Here is a 13648-nt window from a genome sequence, read left to right on the forward strand (position 1 = left end):
TGTAATACTAAGCAAGCATTAAGTTATTGTGGTTTATTTGATCAGCAAAACTCTCCCACCTCTTTCATCCCTTCTTGTAGCAGTGGCTTTTCAATTGAGTGAGGACACACATAATTTATGGTTGCCTGGGGGTTATTCTTTGGATTTGAGGTTAACTTAAAATTGGGCTATGTTTTTGTAATTATTTTTTCCTTAATTTTATTTTCCCCATGTGAAAAAAAATATATAACTTGATATTTAAACTATGTGATGATATGCAAACTGTATATTAAATTGTGTAGTGCTGGCCAATTTCCAAGCTGAGTTAGATTTATAGGATAACAGTATATAAAGTATTATTTTGTGCCAAATTATCGAACTGACATTACACTTAATTTTAGCTGACACATGCACTGCTACCTTTAATTCTCTATATAACATTTTGTGAAATATATCAAGTAGGTGAAAGATGCATGCTTCTTTAAAGAGATGAAAGGGAAAATGTTTTATTTGGAGATTTGTTGAGATGAAACTATTTGCCTTCTACTTTCTTGTTTGTCCTCTAAATTTCAGTAAAGCGTAGAGGACCTTCCCTATTGTGTACTGCACACACATAAAAGTGGTCTTTATCCCATCTTGTGGGAAACTAGATAGGACAACTAAGAAACATTTGTAAAGATCTGACCTCACTCGGGCCAAAGACTCATCTGCCATTTCTTTTTCTGCAGTGTAGCAGAAAATCTCTAAGTTAAATTATTATCAAAGCTGTTTTTCGAGTGTGTTAAGAAATAAATGTCTTCATTTTTTTTCCCTTCTGCACCCATGTGCTGACATATCAGCACTTAAACTTGAAAATAAAGATCCTTCCACAAGTAGCTACTCCTGAATTCATTGGTATTTCCAGTGCAATCTGAGGTGAAATTCTTGAGGAATAATAGGGAATGAACATTTTGTTAACAATGAAAATTAATATGCAAATTTCAACATTAATTCTTGCTCAAGTGTGGTTATGTGAACCTGGACAAGCCATAATTGAATATGCCTGTGGCAGAAATTATTTGCATCTTGGAGATTATTTGATTGCCTGTTTGCAGAATGCAAACCTGCATATGCCTAGTGCACAAAACCTATTAAATAAGCAAGATTAGTAAAGGCAGAAAACATAGATATTTTTAATTGCACATATGCAAGTGGTTGTTCATTTGAATATAAAAAGGAACTATATTAGATTTACTGTGATGCTCTAGTGATGTACTGAAGTTTAGTTTAATTGCTTCCTAAGCCTGAAAGGGTGCTAGTTGTTAGTAACGACATTCCAGAGATAAGTAGTTTTGCAACTTTTTCATTGCAGAAGGCACTTTACTCTTGAGAAGACTGATCTTTTCTCTCTTGCTTCCAACCTGTGGGGTGCATGTGTTTGGCTTGTAACTTCCTGCGTCTCTTGCATGTTCATTTCCTTGCAGTGTAACTTAAAGCTATCTGTTAATCACAGCAGTGGCTGCCACTTTCACTTAGAAGAGGTACAAGGGGTTTACATACGTTCCTTTAGTGCGCTGATTCCATGAATGGAGCTCATGCACTGAACTCAGGAAACTTAGATGGTGTTTTTTCCTCTGTTTCTTTCCTTTTTTATAGAGCAGTGGCCTACAGTGGAGGAGTTTGCTACAACCTGGAATGTGTCTCTCTGGGGTGGGAGGGAGGCAGATTCATCACCATCCTCAAAAGATAATTTTTGTGGATCCTATTTTGAGTGACTGTCTTTCTCCTTGGAAAAGCTGGATTTATAATTCAAGACTCAAGATTCAAGTCCAGAATAGCAAAGAAATGAACTCTGAGCCTATTTATGAACCATGACTTGTGACACTACAGCCCAGACAGGAGAGAGACAATTTTCAGTTAAAAAACTTGCATTGTTTTTTCACTGCTCTTTTATTTGGTTTTTATCTATTCCTCTGTTCATTCTTGTGTATCTCCATTTGCTAATCTGAATAAGAAAAAACTAAATGTCTGCCACACTGGGACAGCTTAGAAATAGAAAAATTAAGAATGGTTGCATGGTTTATTTTTTTAATCCTAATTGAAAGATGATTTTTTCACAAGTCCAAAAGAAAACAAAGGTATTTTCAGGGCAAAATATTATTTGAAAACTGTCAGCAACTGCATGTCTTATATCTTCAAGTTCAGTTGTGAATGCTTTGGAATCTCATATACTCTATGGATTTCTGGACAATTTACTGTAGCTACTTTATTCTGTGTTCTATCAAATTCAGGCTTCAGTAATTGAAGCTGAAGTGGCTGAGCCACTGGACCTGAATGAGACAGTGGGGGTGAGTGTATTTCCACAGAGTCTAAGGGTTTGATCAAAGTTTTTTCTGTTATCAAAAGTAATTCCCTGTTGTAACAGGAGATTGCCTGCTGGGGCACGTGTTTTTAACAGATACTGAAACCTATTTTCTGTTATTTTTTTCAGGAGGATGAACTTCTGTTCAACAGTCCATCCCTTAGTAGAGGTAAGTTCAAAGAAATATGAAGCAAATGTCACTAATCCTCTTGAATTAGTGCTGCAAGTTGAAGAGGTCACTAGTGAAAGTGATGGAATATGCAGAAAAACTCATGAAACCAAACATATGTTATATGTGAAGCGAGAAGCAAAGTAAATTGGAACACTGAAAGGAAACCATGTGATGTGCATTCTGCATCCACATCAAAGGTCTGGACAAAACACATTTACATTACATTGTGTTGCAACTGCTCTGACCTCATACCTCTTAGCATGAGGTTCAGACTTTGAGAGAATTAACATCAATGAGCAGTTGCAAACAGCTGGGGGTATTTTGCTTGTTTGTTTATTTACCTTCAAGATCAAAAACATTACATTTATGAATCTGGTGATACCATTTATTGTAAATATCAGTTTAAAAAAAAAAGTGTGCTTTTATAAAACATTTTTGTATATATTGTGGAACATGAAATTAAAATGGTACTGGTCAGATATGCTAAGATCCTCGGGAAATTATAGCCAAACAACTAAGATGCTTTTCAGAAGTAAGCTAATGATAGCATCAGTCACAAATTATTTTGTAATTCTTTCAAATACAGTCCCATGACACAGTGGAACTCAATCTTACTTGTTGTCAAGTCTATTTTATTGGAATAGCATTACAATAATAGTAAACAAAGACCAAGTTCTAGAGATCACACTCCTTTTTAAGGCATTGCACTGTATTTAATATTGTGCAAATGATTATAAAGATTGGTGCTATTTCTGTTAGAAAATTACTCATGTCTAGTGAGTTAAAGATCAATGAGAAGAGGGAATATCAACTACCAGGGCTTACTAGCTATTGGTTATATTGCCCAGGAGAAAAATCATCATTACTATTCTATTTCTGTTTTCTGACTGACTATTAGTGACAGCAAAATCACATTTAGGATATGTCTCAAAATTGTGATACCTGAAGAGGAATATTTTCTGTCTACCTAAAAATTCAATTTTGATATAACAGTTTTTGTCTGTGATTTTTGGTACTAAGGAGCACAGATTTAAATTATGAATAACACCTATAAGGACTGTCCTTTGGGCTCTGTAAGCGTAGAACACTCTTTTGCCTGAAAAACTAAGTTGAGCGTTTTGGCGCTGGGCAAGACCTGACAAGTTTTCTGTTATGTCCATAAATATGCCCCCTGCTACTCCCCCCATCCCTTGGAAAGCCCACTGAAATGATTAGGCTAAGGAACCAGTATCATTGAGACACTGGGAAAGATGCAGACACTGGCATAGGATACTTTTTGTTTTGGAGCCTTCATGCAGAATGTGCAGTATTCCCTCTCTAATCAGAAGCATATACTTGCATCCCAGCTGTTCCCTGTGCTCTTGTTCATATTCTTTCATTAGGAGCATGGGCCAGGCAGTGAAAACTTCATTTCCCATACTATCTTCAAGGAAATCCATGGGATTATCGCCACCTGTTACCACTGTGCAGCTCTCAGATACTGTTCCACATTGTGAGGTGAGATAATAAGTGAATGCAAATGTGAAAGACAATTGCAAGGATGGACGGCTGCAAAACAGACTCACAGGTAGTCTGTCCTGCCTCAGGATCTGTGTTTGGATATCCTGGGACTCTACATTTTAATCCAGCTTCCATGCAATCTTTCTTTGATGCTTGCATTCCCTCTGTTTATTTTCCTACTTCATCTCCGTATGGCTTTTCTGGTTTCAGTGCCTCACTAGTGCTTTTTTCTCCCTTGCTTTCAAATTGCTTCCATCCAGGAAAAAAACAAAAACCAAACAAACAGAAAAAACAATGAAAAAAAAAACCACACCAAAACCAAAGCAACTGAATGTAACAGATTCAAACATACACACTAATGCTGGTGAGGCACGCACTGCCCACACTGTGGTGGGATGCAGTTGCCAAAGCGTAGCTGTATTGTGCTCCTGAGGATGCACTTGGACAGCTAGAGGTCCTCTCTCTTTGGTCGGCCTCCTGGAGACATCATTGTATGTCACTGAACTCCTGCATGTACACAACTATATCTCACCCACAATGAAACTCTGTAGTCTTTGTAAAGGTTGAGCAAAAGTATTCTGATGACTTTTTATTTGACAGAATTTTTCTATTTATTCTTTTGTACCACATAAGACTTTACTGCGGGCAGAAATTCCACTGAAGACTTGATTAATTTAGTTTCACACATACACCATATCAGAGGGGAAAGAAACATTTTCTGAACAGTGTCATACCAGCAACATCTGACTTGTGTGATTCCTGTGTTCTGTTGTGAAATATTTAAACTTAGGAAGCATTGAATTACAAGGGATAATGTGCTGCTTGAAGCATGATTAGCATTGTTTACAAATCTTACTTTCTGCCAGGAAAAACAAACAAACTGTGACAGCAGAATAACAAGGAATAGAAGGAATGTCTGTCCTCCTATCATAGCCTTACATAATTATCATGCCAGATCATCTGGATGCTTGTGTTTTTATTCCATAGTGATCTTGGAGCTAGTAATGAAAAGGAAAAGAAAACTTGAATATTTTAAGACAGAAGAGAATATGCTGCTTGAAGAACTGTTCTCTGCTTTGCCTTGTGCAGACTTTGCAGAGGGTGCAGAAGGATTTATCCAGAAATGCAACCCTCACTTCTGTGATCATCTCCATATGGGGCAGAGGTCTGTCTGCCAATCATCTTTGCTTTGGGTTTGAGAGTGTTAATTTTGAAAAGAGCTGAGGACAAAACAGCTTACAGGTTCTCAATATTTCTTAATGTATCTAATAGTGGCTTGTGCTTCCCTCCTGCATCCAGGGAGGAGATTTTCAAAAGTGCTTCATTGGCTGATGGATGTTCCAATTAAAGACATTAGAAAGGCTCTTTTGCTTGTAGTAGAAGTTGAGACTGAATAATTGTAATCAATCATTTTGAAAATTTCATCATTCATAATTTCATAGTATAGAAGCTGAGTACGGAATAAATGCTGAGAACTTGGGTGCTTGAAAGCAGATGACAGCTAGCCATTGGCTTGTTCTTTGTCTGTAGTCATTCTTATACTCAGCATTCTCTTGTCATCAGCATAGTTGTTACCCTCTCCATCTCATCACAATTTATTCACCCTTAAACTTTACAATATTTGGTTGAAAAACATTAATGTAACTTATACAATACATGAATAAAGGATGTTGCTGGGGAGTCCACTGAAGTGAGTTGGAAAGGGTAAAGTATGGAAGATATCTGAAAATGTGTCTTATTTTCTCTCAGTCACTTCTTATTAGCTGTGACACTGATTGTAGATATTCTGCCTGAAGGGCATGCTTGCAGTATTTTTTCTGTAGCATAAAAGTTAATATGGATATATTAAGCATGAGTAGTGTGTTTCTGCAGGGGGAGGTTGAAAGGAAAGGACATAAGCATCCTTGAAGTGCTTAAGGTTTTTTGCTGAAAGGGACAAGATTTTTGTCTACCTGTCACATCAGTGCCCTCTGTATGGTATTGCAAAGCCTTTTGGATGATGTCATTCGACTACAAGATGTTGTAAGGGCCATTCAATTCTATAGCCTACTTTTCTGGCAAACTTTGGTAGAACAGTTGGAGAATATTCAGATAATTTGGCCTCGGGTATTAAATATATTATTATTCAAACATAGCTTTTAACATGTTTTGTGAAACCTGCCTGACCTTTTTCTATATTCACAGAATTCTGTTAGTGCAATCTGACAGCCGTGAGTTTTTGCTACTTTTTGTAATTTATAACTAGGAAAGCTGTTTGCTGGAAATCACAGATTTTATTAGATTCATATTTTATCTATTTTAAGATGTGTGTAGTTAGATGGATTATTGAATTGTCTTGGGCAAGGCCACTATTGAAGTATTTCTCCTACTAGTATCAGAATTATTTTGTATTACGGTTTTATAAACATGACCAAAAACTTTAAACCCCCAAAAAAGAAAGAGAAATGGCCCTCTAGTTAGTGATAGATTCTCTTTAACGTGATATTGTATTCCTAGCTTCTCTCTTTGTTCTCCGCCTTTCCACATGTATAACAACATGCATTTCAGCTGTTTCTTTCATATTATTTTGTTCATAATGGTGTATATATTGATTTATGTGAGTAGATTTCTTGGTACAAAAATGAAGAAGGGAAGAGTTTGGGGCTTACAGATGTTGCTCTTTCAGGACTTTATTTTTTTCTAGTTCCTTTAAAGGGAGGAAGAAGTTGTTGAATTTCAAACTTGCTGTGTCACGCTGATCCGACAAAAAGTTTCTGTGTTTGACTAAAATGTGCTGTGACAAATGTCAATAAAAGAAGGAGGGATAATTGCTATTTCTCAGTAGTAAAAAATGCAATTGCAGGCTCAGTGCTACTGACTATGCTAAAGGAGAGCCAAAATAATTGTTATTGCTGCAGAGTTTGATTCTGGATGCCAAAATGAAATTTGATCTTTCCCATTGGTATTCTAGTGTAGTATTTAGTATTCTAATCTGGCCTAGTTTTGAGGAGAGCTTTTGAGTTACTTTTGAAATACAATCTATATTTTCTGCATAAGCAGAGTTCCTGGGGAAGCTTGTGGAGTCCCCGTCAGAGGATGCTGTTCCCAAGTCCCAAGCTGGTTTTCTGCTGACAAAAGTAGGCATGACCTGTTCTGGCACCCAAATCCTTTTTCACCAGGCTTTATGGAAGTAATCATGTTCTGCCTCTGTGAGGAAAAAAAGGGAATTCAAATCCACATTAGTTTACCCCTAGCAGAACAGCCTCAGCTGTAGGTCCTTCCTGAGATTTAATAAGGTGTTTAATGCAAAAGCTGTCAAGATTATTTTCACCATAATATGGCTAAGACTAGAATTGGAGGATCCTACGTTATCAATGATCTTCTGCTTGTGTTGCTCGGGGAGTCCCCAGAGTCTTGTCTGGGATTTAAATCTTGTTGTGGTGTCAGCTCTGTCTGCTGGAGTGACTGCAGTCTCTGGGAATGGTTCCTCCATGTTCACTGGAGCTGTTTCTTCGCTAGGGTTAATTATATTATAGTGAAGTAAGTACTACAGCAGAGTTTAGCAAGGAAACACACACCTCTTAAAAAAGCACAGGAAGTTCACTCATTATTTATACCAATCCACTGTGAGAATCCCTACTAATACTTAAATACTTAATTTGTATCTTAGATCTAAGCTACTCATGATTTCTCACGTAATAGTAACATAAGAGCATCTTTGAGATGAGGCAGTTGTGACTAGTTACCAACAGTGGGAAAAGGAGATTTTTGTGTTCTTTGACCCTGAACAAATTTACATGCTTACGGAGACTATAGATCTAATGGTACTGACTAGGGAAACCATGTGGCCCTTTTCGCAGAACAGATAGTTTCAGCATTTCACTATATGCCTTTTGCTTAAGAACAAATAAAAATCAAAGAATCCTTATGTATCCAGTAAAAATGTTGTTAATTAACCATTTAACTGAGTTTGCACACACCAGGCAACTCTGAGAATGAACAACTTGTGCAGAATTTATGTTTAAAGTTCTTCCATTTTGTGTGTGTGTGTGAGAGAGAGAAAGAGAGAGATTTTGTTGAATATAAAGATCTAAAAAGAAACCAGGTGCCAATGGAAACATTTCCAGATGGGTTCTGTGTTGCAAGTGGGAACATACACTGCAAGATATATGTGAGAGGGGTATATGCTGACATACAGGAATAGAGTATCCCTATGGCTTGAAAGTACGTTGAGCATAGACACAGTAAATCCCCAAAATATAGCTGAAGAAATGGAATGCACTCTCAAAATGATGCTTAATCATCACTGCATATATTTGCTACTAATGCCTTCCCCCCCCCCCCCCAATAAAATTTTCAAGAAAATAGGAAATGTGGAATGATAGTGCACCAGAGAATGCACTGCCACCTTTCAAGTCACATAGCAGCTGCTGCAGAGTTGATCTGTTTTGCTTCTAATCTTGCATATGTAGAGCTGGGCAATGCATACAAAGAGTATTACAGAATACAGCATGAAAAGAAAACCCTGATGCATTGGCTCTACCAGATTCCCCTTAGGGGATTTGACAGAATCCATAGCTTCATCTCTCATTGCACATGTCTAAATAAATATTAAAGGCAGGCATTTTGCATAAGATATGCTAGGGTACAACAGCTAGAATATTTATGCATTTGCTCCTGGCAAAAACATTTCATGGCTGTAGTAATTGTCACCAATTACTTGTTGGTGTTGTGACTTTTTGGGTATTGTATATCTAACAGCATTTAAACAGAAGCTCATTTGCAATACATTTTTGTAGAGGATGAAGTTGGTATGTGTTTAACATACATGCAAATTATTGGAAAATGAGGTCAAGACACACAGATCAAAACTTCCGCTGAATTTGAAGCGGGGACTTGGACTTACATAGGTTTAATTCTTCAGATTCCTCCCCGGTCCTTTTCTTTCTCATGTATCAATTTCCATCAAAAGTTCATCTTATTTCCACTTGCTGAGAAAGACCTATGCATTCCCTGTCTTTGAGGACATCCAAATCCTCTTAGGCAAATACCCAGGAATGTGTAAATATTGGGGGTGGAGAAAGCTGCCAGGGTAATCCTGCATTCATAACCAATTCCAGAAAATACATAGGCAAATATGCAATATCCTCTGAGCGTAAAAACATATTAAGATTAATATTTGTGTGTGTACATATTTAGTACATAAACATTTGCTTTGCACCTCATATATAAATCCTCCTAAGGGGTTAGTATTTTTCTATCTCTTTTTTTGCAGCAAATACTGCTCAGTGGAGATGGTAAAGGGATAAATCTCACAGATTCATCAGAAAAAAAAATCTTGGATATTTTTCTGTATCTTTAAGAAGAAATTAAGTATTCTTCCACTGAATATCCTGTAAATGGGAAAGGCAACATTTCTAGGGTCTGTAAGTTCCCATTTGTTATGGAAAATGTTGGGTTCCTTGTTCTTTTCTGTAACTATCTCCTTTCTGCCAGCAAATCCCAGCACTGTTCTTAAATGTTTTCAGAAATTAACCTCATGTCCTGTCCTCCTGCCTTTCCCTCCAGAGGTCAAATGATAGGATGTGTCTTTAGGTAGGGAAGAAGGGATGCCAAATTCACAGCTGTGCAAATATCCTGTGCCCGTGTGTGAAGAACATTTCAAACAGGCAACTCAGGATGTGCCAGAGTTGGTTCAAGATGGAGCAAAAATAATTCACACCACTTCAGTGTGGACTGCCAGGCCTGGGCAAATAATTGATGTTATCCTCAGGCGGATGCAGCTGGTCATTGATCAAAACATGGCTCAATTTTCAAGGTCAGTTCATCTAAAAATGTAAGATGAACAGCAGCTAGGATTATTTTTTGTCTCATTATTCACACTTTTACTTCTGATCTAAAAGCAAATAAAGGGCTGAAGTTTTGTGGAGAATCTTGCCATTAAAAGTTTTGGTAATGATTTGATACAAATTAATCTTTAAATATTGCTAACTGATTTATTAAGAAGGGAATGTTAGCAGAGAGAAAAGGTAGGGAGAGCATTAAAATAGTAAGACTGCCATTTATTACGTTGTGTGAAGAAAGGAATAATTAGGGTCTCCCTCCACTGTACCTGTGCAGAATTTTAGGTTACTTTTAAAAGAAATTTATCTGTGACATGGAAGAACCACAATGGCAAAGATTTGAAGATCATCCAAAGTCATTGAAACCCCAGGGCAATAGTTGTTCTTTCTTTAACAAAGGCCAAGATATTGCATTATAATATAGTCCCTGCCATAAATTTAGGGTTTCCTCTCTTTAAAACCATCAAATTAGGTCATACCACCATTGTGTTCCTTTGAAAGTCTTTACAACTGAAACCCTTCCAGAAGGTGAAAAATTAAATTTCCTGCCTGAGAAGTATGGAAATCAAAAATTTGCCTTGTTTCCTGTTTCTCTTTAAATAGTCCTGCTTTTGGATTCCAAAATGCCAATTGCACTGTAGTTGGTAATATTTGCATTGTGAACTGTTAATGAAAGTTCTAATTTTTCAGCCTGTTAGTAATTCTGGTAGGGAAAAAAAAAAAAAAAGCTGATTTATAAATCAAATTAAAAAGAAAAAATGCTGTGATGATTAGAAATGCATGTGCAGTATTTATATAAGCAGTTCAGCTATATTATAAATTCAGGCATATTCCTGAAGCCTTATTGTTCCCTGTGTAATGCTGCTCCTTGTCTGTCGTGAGAAGCATGAGAAGCAAGATTTAGGAGAACAAAACATTAATCTCATATATATAATGCATTGGCCAAACTAGAAGCATTTCAATGACTTTATAATTACTGGGAAACATTAAGAAATTTCATGTAATGAAATGGTTAAGATTCTGTTGGGTTGTTTTTAATTTATTTGAAATTCTGTGGTCTGCATTTTTTGTATTGTATTCTGTTGGGCTTTCATGAGCAGCGTGCTATAAAAAAATTCCATTAAAATAAATTAATTAGAAGTCCTAATTAGCCATCTATGTACAGAGTTTTAGGCAGAACAAAATTTGTGTGTTTTATCTGCTGAAAAAAGCACGTCTGTACTAGAGTTTTATTATAGAAGGTTACAGTAATACTTAGATCTGACAAAAATAACCTTGTGTTTATAAAGACACACTTTTAATTTATATGCTATCAGAAATGATTTTGATTTTAGGAATAAAACAGGAATATGTGGTCAAAACACAGAAGTGTTTTGGCTGTCACTTGGTTCTGAAATTCTTATTCTTTGATATGAATCTAATTTCTCTGTAGTGTGAGACATATGTCGCAAAGATGTTTTGCTTCCAGCAAGTTTTCAGCTTGAAATCAGACAGGAGAAGCTGAGGTGCATCTGAGGATGAGTCAAAGAATGATTGAAGTACTAAACCTGATCTGGGCTTGGAAGCAAAATTTAAAATGTTTTTCCAAAGCTAAAATTTGTTTAGATTTTTCTAAACATATTCCTTTTAGTTGTGATTTTTGAGAAGAAGTATGAAGCAGATAAATTAATATTTAAAACAATTAGTGAACATAATAGCAGGAACAAGTATGGAGGAAGAGTCTATTTCTCTGTCAGCAGTACTCCTGAAATTTGGTAGGTGCAGTTGTTTTTATATGACCTAGTTATTAATTTTTCTGAGGGGGCCAAAGCAACTGACCTAGCTCTAATGTAATGTAGTATTTTGGAATTATGGTTGGTATTGTTTTGGTTTTTTTTCCTAGTCTGATTTTACTCAGACGAACTGAAATAAACCTCCAATACAAAGATATGACACATGCTAGTCCCACCGCGAGTACTGTACCTTCATCACTTGACCTTGCTGTTTGATGATGTGGCTCAGTGCCACAGCATAGTTCAGTGATCTACTCGATATCATGATTCTTTCATGTGGAAAACAATAAAAAGCATATGGTATCAATTATACTTCACTGTTTGCCTGAGAATTCAAGCACTAGGAATAAAATACATTGTCTGAAGACTTTGAATTTCCATTAACTGGCAACAGTTGGTATGAATTATTTTTACTGAAGCTGCTCTACCAGCCCTGGGTAATAAAAGAAAAATAGCATTGGCATTTGATTGACTTCATAGGTGTGGAATATGTCATGCTTAGAGGGAGCATAAAATTCCAAGTCAGGCTGAAGGATTGCTTTATTGAGGATTGTATTTATCATGGAGAAGCTTGGAAGAATGAGTTTTCTATTATCTCAATTTCTACAGCATTAGTACTTAGCAGGATGATTTGCGGTATAAAACAGATATACAAGGTAACATATGTACAAACATAAATGCAGCTACGGTAAAAGTAGGTCATAAAGAGGGAGGATTCTAGAATAATAGGACTTTTTGTGTTGTTGCAACTGTGTAAATTCTTGTACATATCCATTAATATGTTGTAGGGAATTTAAATAACTTCCTTAGTTGCAATTTCTCAGCAGAGTTCTGTAATTAAGATATAGTTTCTGGGTACCATCTATGTTGAACTGTAGCTTTCTACAGAATCTTTGCACTCTTTCTCTGAGGTGGAGAGGTCTTTTCTTTAGAAGTATGTCAGTGTCGGTAAAGGCACACATTGGACTTTAGGTTTCAGCTCAGAAATGCATTTACATGCAATGTATTTCCAAAGGATGGCTTGGACCTGAGTTTTAGAAACTTTGGAGCTGTGCCTAATTTCATGCCTTACTATCTCTGTGAGAACTTTCATTGTAATTGACCTTATAGAAGTCAGCTATTATGCAAAAGAGGGGGCTTTTGTTCTGTTGTTCCTTGGTGTAAAACACAATTACTCTGCACAGTCTGGGCTAATTCTGATGTGGCAACATCTCTGGAAAACTGCAATCAAATTTATATTACATTGTACTTCTTAACTCCCAGGATTTATGTAAATGATTTTTTTCCCCTATGATTTCCATAATAGGAAAAACTCAGTGAAAGCAGTATCACTTCAGGTAAAAACTTAAGCTTAACTAATAGTAGCTCTCAGAAGCTTAAATGCAACTTGTCTGGAATTACCATGGTAAAGCAAAACAACAATAAAAAAAAAAACAAACCCATCAACCAGAGAAAAGAACAGGAAACCAGGTTAACTTCCAAACTTCTGAATTTTGTTCATGACAAATAGACATTTCTCCATGTTAAATACGACTTAATCAACAGGCTTGCTTGTATACCATCTAGCATTGCAAGTTTATGTGCTATGGATTCACAGGTTAGGTTTTTAGGCAACACTTACTACTTTCTATTTTTATTCTAGAACTGGAGTTGCAGGAAACAGAGAATGAAATTTAGCCTTCAAACTCTGTAAGTCTCATTGGGTGGCTTTACAGAAGAGGTGAACAAATCAGCATGCAAGAGTGGGTGAAGTTCAGAAGCAGGAATGTTAACTGCAAAATTGTGAAACCAGCAGTATGAAGTAAGGAATCACTGTTAGACTGAAGTCTTTCATCTTTGTTATTTGACATCTGCAAAGGTAAGAAATTTGCCACTGATTAATGAAAAATAAAAAATTATGGTCAGAGTCCCTGAGAACTCCAGAGCCCACTCTTGTTAGCATCTGCGTACCAGTAAGTCTTTATTTTCATGTCTTTAATATTGCAGTTTGAATCACTGCTCTGTTAGAATACACTGTATTCTACAGGTGTGAAACTAACAGCAGCACTGGGACAGTAGGTGA

Source organism: Coturnix japonica, chromosome 4 (genome assembly GCF_054131305.1).
Source record: "Coturnix japonica strain WE chromosome 4, WE-NBRP24, whole genome shotgun sequence".
NCBI classification, from domain to species: Eukaryota; Metazoa; Chordata; class Aves; order Galliformes; family Phasianidae; genus Coturnix; species Coturnix japonica.